An 8,651-nucleotide genomic window follows, 5' to 3' on the forward strand; every position below is an offset into this window, starting at 1 on the left:
TTAGAGAATGGTAAGGCTGTTTAATTATCACAATGTACTCATATCACATTTCTTGAATGAGTGGTAATACTAAGGCATTGTAGGAACACCCTCCGTCAAACAACCCCTTAAACCGTTGCCTCTTAGTCTCATATCCAAACCATTATAAGTAATGCTGAGATAAGTGGTCCCACGAAAGGTATCAAAAAATCCGCTTCACTGCTTATTAGTGGCCTGATCCTGGATTACTCTGGTAATGATTAAACATGCAAATTACAAAACATATATCGGGGCGCGGGAATATCATTGTATATATCAGACTGTCTATCACTACAACATAGAGCACTCTGGACATTTGATTCTTCTCCTTATCACTCTTAGGGCACTGGTCAAGGTTCAAAGCACACACTTTATCCATGAAAGCGTCAATGAGCTTGGGGTTGTGCATATCGAATCGTTCCAAGATCTTCTTTATGTAAGTATCATAAGACAAACCAAGAAAATTTCTAGAACAATTCCTCACAACCTTGAAGCATCACACAAAGCTAGCTTCGCCCATGTCCTTCATCTCAAAAGTAGAGGACAACCACTCTTTAGTAACGAAAATCATCTTCAAGTTATTCCATCTAACAAAATGTCATCCATATACGAAGACAAAATAAAGAAGCCTCACTTGGATCATTTGATGTATATACAGTAGTCATTTTAAATCATTTCAAAAACTCATCGAGTAATGTCATGATAAAATCTAAAATACCACTTCCTAGACAATTGTTTGAGGCCCTATTAAAATGTTTGAGATGTCAGACTTTGCGCTCTTGTCCTTTGACATCAAAATCCACCGGTTGATCCACAAAGACCTCATTGTCTAGTTTTCCATTGAGAAATGCAGTTTTAACATTCATCTGAAAAAGTTTTAAATTTAGTTTTACAAAAATGGCTAGGATGAGGCAAGTATGAACAAATCTCACCATAGGGGAGGATGTCTCATCATAATATACACCATCTCCTTGGAAATAGCTCTTGGACACAAGGTGTACTTTATACTTGTCAATTGAACTATCTATAATATGTTTGATTTTTAAAATCCATTTGTTCCCAATGGTCATATGCCTAGGAGGTAGGTTAACTAACTCCTATACTTGGTTCTTACTCATAGATTCAATTGATCTTTCGTAATAGCTTGCACATTTTCTTTACAGGTGAGGAGAGTGCATCCCGCAAAAGGCAGACTCGTCCTTATCATTCGAAACGTAGATTAGAGCTTTCCTTTTAACATGACAATAGGGAATGTGTCCATGAGTGCTCCGACATATGAGAAAATCTTGATTGTTTCATGGTAAACTCCCACTAGGCTAGTTAGTCTCACTCTTTCTAGCGATTACAAGATGAGTCAATTCTCCACCCTCGCTGAGAGTAGCTGAGATTCTTACCTCATCCTCTAACTTAAAGAGGCCGAGATCCCTACTCGTGTCACTATTGTTGAGGAATTCTGTCTCAATAAATTCGACATCACGAGCTCAATCTCAATCATTCCTCCATCAGGGTATTCACCGTAGATAATGTAGCCCCTCGAGTTATTGGAATATCTTATAAAGATGTAGTTTCTGGCTCTAAGGCCTAGCTTCCCAAACTTATAGGAGGCATTGTGAACATAACCTGTTGAACTCAAGTTAGCTTTGCACTCTACCATAACTCATAGGGTGTAGAAGGAATTGAATGTGAAGGCACCCAATTGAGGATAAATCTTATAGCCAAAAGAGCATCCCTAGAAGGATATTTAGGAGGTTACCCTGCGCCATCATCGAACTAACCTCTAAAGATCACATTCCTCATTCTCATTATGCAATTTACTGCTGAGTATGAGGAATGGTCAACTTCCTGCAAATGCCGCTCTCCTAACGTAATCCGTTAAATTGGTCATATAGTTATCCACGTTCCTAGTTAGTGCGCAGAGTTTTTAACTCTTGCTTATTTGATTCTCAACCACTACTAGGAAGCGTTTGCGTCAATTTAATGCCTTATAGTGGCGAGTGATTAGATACACTTACCCGTATCACAAACAACATCAATGAATGTGAGAAAATAAGATGTGTCATGTTATGCCTTAATGTTCATAGGTCCGCATATGTCTAAGTGGACATTCTGAAGGGGTTGGGTAGCTCTTGACTACCTTTCCCAAAGGTTCCCGATGGGCTTTACTTGCTAGACAAGGCTCACACGTATGGAGGTTGACTTTAATGAGTGAGTCTAGAAGGCTCTCTCTAGCTGACATATACATCTTATATCACCCTATGTGTCCTAGTCTAGTATGCTAAGTAATAGATTTGAAATTGTCAAATATATTAACCACATAAAAAGAAGAAATAAAAGAATCAATTAAATTTAAATTTAAAAAATCCATCATAAAGGATCCCATGTTGTTTGAGATTTAAAAGTCACCACAAGCATATGGATCAGTGTAGAAAACGGGTCGAACACAAGGAGAGCAGTCACTTTACTTTTAGCTTCTTTTAGTAATGCGAAAGTGTAACGATTGATTATGGTGATCTACTTCTAACTACCATCCTAATACAAAAACATCTAAAAGCGTCCTAACCAACACATCTAAGGAAATTGGAATTGAAATTACAATAAAAATTGAATGACCTAACCATTCACATCTAACCATACCATTCATCATCTAGGAATTTAAATACTCAAACAACGCAATTAAAAAGAAAATAACTGAAAGTAAAATTGCTGAAATAAACAGTGCTGAAAAGAAAATAAATAAAATAAAAAGGAAAAAAAGCTAGAGAGAGCCACACAAGTAGGTATCTCTACTTAACCCGAGGGATGCACCATAAACAACATGAGCTTCCCTACTTGATCAGAGAGTACTCTTACAAGGACTTTTCTACTTAGCTTTAGGGGAAGGGATGCAATATAGGTAACCAAAATAAAAGGATGGTTCCATAGCTAGAGAGGGGCAAAGCCAATGCATAATCTAGCTATGAACCTTGGGGGAAAGGGAGAATTTAAAACCTAATTTAAGAATGAAAGGGTAGTAAGAAGAGGGAATGAGAGGGCGGGGGTGAGAAGACTACTGTAGAAGCTTATTTACTTGAACTTCAATACTTGAACTTGAAAACTTGATTGAGATTTGAAATACTATCAGTATTAAAAACTAGATCTAGAATAAACAAAATCTAAAATTGCTAGTACTAGAGAAGACAAATCTGAAGAGAAAAATTGAATTTGAAAGACATACTCCACAGCTTGTTCTTGTCACCTAGAACTAAGCCTAAAACTAGAAATTAAGATTATTAAACCTTTGAATAACTTGAATAACATGAACCATAAAAATAAAAATAAAACATTGCATTCATTAAGTAAAAACCAATTACAAAAGTGTTTAAAGTAAGAAAAACTAAGAAGAACTAGAACTAGAACTAGAAGGAGAGCACAACTAAAAATTAGAGAAAAAGAAAGCAAGAGAGGGACCACCCTTTAGGGTTTGGTGGACTCCCTTTTATAGGGAATAGGAGAGAGAGGAAGACGTCCAAGGGTGGATCCCCTTGGACTATTTTGATGATGTGGAGGGGAAGAGAGCGGAAAGAAAATAGGAAGTAGGGGATTTTTCTTATTTCTTAACTTTTTTTCCTATATATATTTTTTCTTCTCTTTTGTACGCTAGAAGAAAGAGTGAATCGTAGGAGATGAGATCTCCCACGATTTGGATTTCCTTTTTCTACTTTTTTTCTTCCTTCTTTTTCTCTCTTTTCAAACTTGTGCACAACTCTCATTGACCGACCTCTATTTTTTGCTTAAATCGATTGGGATGAGTAGGAGAGAGAAAATCTTCCAAAAAATCTCCAAAAAATGGTAGCGAAGAGATTCAAACTTGAGAACTCCTAATGAGGAAGGGATTTTGCATACCATAACTCACCAACTATAATGAATCTTCAATCACTTAAGGGTGTTAGCATTTGGAATATTTCTTGTACCTCTGGGACAACTGCAAACGGGTTGGTTCTGCTTCTCGGTTCAGTTCTGATTCATTATTCTTTTTCTGGCCTGAAAAACATAATCACTTGTACGGGTGGTGAAATGGATGTGTACTATTAATTGAACACTTCCATTTTGCTCTGAATTTCGTTCTCTTCGCAACCATGGAAAGAAACAGGACCTCTTTATGTGTAAAATTGGAGATATGACGCACGATAATTCTTAAGGCCTTGAAAACATAAAACATGCAAAAAGAGAGTAAAACCCAAGGTAGCTCCATTCTAAATATGTAAAATGCATGTTTTACTACCCTAGATTTCACATATAAATGTGCTCATCATAATTTCTCCACACTTAGACTTTGCTAGTCCTCGAGCAAAAGAAAAAAAAAAGAATAAAAATAAAAAACCTAACTCACTTTCGTAGGAATCACGGTTGTACTTAGCATGTTCAACAAGCCTTTAAACCCCTAGGTCACCCCTCGTGGACTAGTTGTGTCTCGTGAGTGTTTGCAATGAATATACATCCAAAATTCAGAAGAAAACGAAATCTCAACCTTGGCTAAAGGTAAGGGCCATATTGATCAAGAGCAAAGATAATTCTTTTTACACTTGATCTAGGGACCCCACACTTCAATTTTTATTATCCCATATCGATTTCAGGCACAAGCATATTTCTTAATTCGGAACTCACCTTGTCTCTTTCAAAACATTCTTATCTTAAGGCAAGACCATTTATGAAGTAATAGGGAGCCAATGACTAAGGTGTTTGAGTGTTTTTGACCTAATATGTTACCAAGACATTGATGACATTTGCACATATTTTCCTGCTATGTGGTTTTTTTTTTTTCATATTAACTCTATCCTACTCCACTATTGTTAGCTTAAATGACATGGTAGAGCAAACACCAGACACCCAAGTTACTATGTAGCATCACTTTTTGCATATGCCCACATAGACAGTGATGCTAGAGTTCTTTCAGAAGTTTCCTCTCTAAGAATTTCGATCAAGATGCCACGCTTCTTGAGGCACAATGCCCTGTCTAGTTCTAAGGAAATCAACTCTTACTTTTCATTTATATCACTTTTCATACTTCATTTAAAATTATGTATTTGTCAACACATACCAAATTAAAAAGAACGTCTCAACTCCAAATCAAGAGTACAAGGAACCCACAGACTTATATATGGTTCAACACCGTAAAACAAGGGTTTTTTATTTTTCAAAAGAGAGTCTCATCTCAAGACATAGGATTGTTTCTTTTTTCTCAACAAGGTTTTTATGTGTTCAAGATGGGTACCTCAATAAAAAATTCTTACATTCATATATCAAGCAACCAGATGGTATGATCACTAACTAAAAGCCAAAGTAGAGTTTCATCCTTAGCAAGCTAAAAAAAAAATAACAACAAACAAAGGAAAAAAATAAAAAACAAAAAACAAAAAGAAGTTGAACCCCTCCCCCACACTTAAGTCATGCAATGTCTTCAATGCATGGAAAGAATTAAAAGCAAAGACAATGCAAGGGGGTTATACCTGGTTAAAAGTTATTCAACAGTGTCAAGAGGTTCATGGAGATCCATGGCCTCTTCACTAGTAGCAGTAGGAAACTCGAGAAACAGTTTTAAATGCTGACTATTAACTTTTGAAATTACCCCTCTTCCTGGATTCAGAATCTCCACAGCCCCATGGGGATATACATTATGGACAATAAACGGGCCATCCCATTGAGATCTAAGTTTACCTGGGAAAAAATGCAATGGAGAGTTGTATAATAACACCTAATCACCAATTGCAAAAGATTTGCGCAAAATGTGCTTATCGTAAAAAGCTTTGGTCTTCTCCTTATAAATCTTAGAACTTTCATATACATCATTCCTAAGTTCCTCAAACTCAGATAGTTAGAGCCTCCGATGAATACTTGCATCAGACAAATCAAAGTTGAGCTTCTTGATGGCCCAAAAGGCCTTATGCTCCAACACAATTGGCAAGTGACAGGATTTCTCGTACACCAAACGGTAGGGAGATTGACTAAGGTCGATCTTGAATGCAGTTCGATGGGCCCACAAGGCATCAATGAGCCTAAGAGACCAATCCTTACTGTTGGGATTAACAATTTTCTCCAAGATTTATTTAATCTACCTATTAGACACCTCCACTTGACCACTAATTTGGAGCTGATAAGGGGTAGATAACTTATGGGTGATCCCATACTTTTTCATCAAGGCCTCAGAAGGCCGATTATAAAAATGAGTACCCCTATCACTAATTATAGCACGTGGTGTACCAAAGCGGGAAAAAATGTTTTCTTTGAGAAACTGGACCACCACTTTATGATCATTAGATTTACAAGGTATGACCTCTATCCATTTAGAAACATAATTAACTGTCAAAAGTATGTATAAATTTTTAAAGGAGTTAAGGAATGGTCCCATGAAATCGATGCCCCACACATCAAAGATCTCAACTACTAGAATAGGGTTGAGGGGCATCATGTTCCTCTTGTTGATACGACCAAAAGACTGACAGGTTAGATAAGCCTTGCAAAAATCAATAGCATCTCTAAAAGGAGTGGGCCAATAAAATCCGCATTAGAGAACCTTTGCGGCAGTCTTCTTAGGTCCAAAGTGTCCACCACATATATAATCATGGTAAAAAGATAAAATTGAGTGCTACTCATGATCAGTCACACAACATATGATAATTTGGTCAGGATAAACTTTGAAAAGATAGGGATCATCCCAAAAGAAATTCTTAACTTGTGAAATAAATCGATACCTATCGTGGGTGGACCAGTAATTTGTAGTCACACATGAAACAAAAAAGTTGATAATGTCAGCAAACCATGGTTCACTGGACACTGCAAATAACTGCTCATTTGGAAAGTTCACGTTAACTGAAGAATCGACAGTCAAAGAATTGGGAAGTCGGGCTAAATGGTCTGCAACAAGGTTTTCAACGCCTTTCTTATCCTTAATTTTCAAATCAAACTCTTGCAAAAGTAAAACCCACCTAATGAGATGGGCTTTGGTATCCTTCTTCTTAACTAGGTATCTAAGAGCAGCATGATCAGTATACACCACCACATGTGACCTAGCTAAGTAAGATCGAAACATTTTTAGTGCAAACACAATAATTAAGAATCTTTTCAGTGGTCGTGTAGTTGAGTTGTGCATCATTTGGGGTCCTACTAGCATAGTAAATGATAGTGGGCATCTTATTAATCCTTTGACCCAAAACCGCCCCTATGACAAAAGCTGAAGCATCACACATTAGTTCAAAAGGTTCAGTCCAAACAAGTGGTTGAACAATGGGTGCATTGGTCAACTCTTTCTTAAAGAGCTTGAAGGATTCTAGGCACTCTTTAGAAAACTCAAAAGTTTGATCTTTGACAAGTAGTGTAGTGAGAGGGTGGGCTAACTTACTAAAGTCCTTGATGAACCTTCTATAGGAGCCAGCACAACCTAGAAAAGATCGGACATCCTTAACAGATTGGGGAGGTGGTAAATTATCAATTAAATCTACTTTGGCTCTATCTACTTTAATTCCCTTCTTGGATACTAGATAACCTAAAACAGTACCAGATTTAACTATAAAATGACATTTCTCCTAATTCAAAACCAAATTCTTGGATATGCACCTTTTTAAAACTAGGGAAAGATAGTGAAGACACTCAGAATAGGAATTTCCATGAATTGAAAAGTCATCCATAAATACTTCTAAGAATTTTTTTACTCTGTCAGAAAAGATGCTTATCATATATCGTTAGAACCTAGCAGGGGCATTGCAAAGCCCAAAGGGCATACGCCTGTAAGTAAATGTTCCATATAGGCATGTAAAAGTGGTCTTATATTGGTCATTTAAAGCAATTGGGATCTTGTTATAACCAGAATATCCATCAAGAAAATAATACTATTTATGTCCAACTAACCTCTCTAACATCAAGCCAATGAATAGCAATGGGAAGTGATCCTTCCAGGTTGTCGCATTAAGTTTTCTGTAGTCTATACACACTCTCCACCTTGATTGGACACGAGTTGAAATCAGTTCATTATTGGCATTGGGAACAACAGCAACACCAGACTTCTTGGACACTACATGAACTGGGCTTACCCATTGGCTATTAGAAATAATATAAATTATTCTATGATCTAAGTACTTTAGAATCTCTTTCTTAATGGCTTCCATCATCACTGAGTTAGCTATTCTTTGAGGTTTCGTGGATGGTTTGGAATCCTCCATAAGATGTATATGATGTTGCACAATAGAAAGACTTATACCCTTAATATCAGCCATGGTCCAACCTAGGGCTTCTTTATTGTCTTTTAACACCCTAAGAAATTCCTCTTCCTGGCTAGAAGTCAAATCTGAAGAAATTATTACTGGAAGAGTCTGGTCAAGCCCTAAGAAAGCATACCTCAAATTAGATGGTAACTCCTTAAGATCTAGCTTAGGGGGCTCAACTATTAAAAGTTTGGGAATGGAATTGGAAAGGGGTCCTAAGGACTCCACAGGTGTGTAAAGACTCAAGACTTCAGAAAAAAAAAGTTTTACTATAATCTTCCAACTCATCTACACACTCTTGGAATTCTAAATCAAAATCAATATCAAAGTTGGTAGTTAAATCATCAAAAAAAATCTAGAAAATCTTCAAACATATTGATCTTTTCTTCCATATGTGGT

This window comes from Macadamia integrifolia, chromosome 12, assembly GCF_013358625.1.
Source record: "Macadamia integrifolia cultivar HAES 741 chromosome 12, SCU_Mint_v3, whole genome shotgun sequence".
NCBI lineage: Eukaryota > Viridiplantae > Streptophyta > Magnoliopsida > Proteales > Proteaceae > Macadamia > Macadamia integrifolia.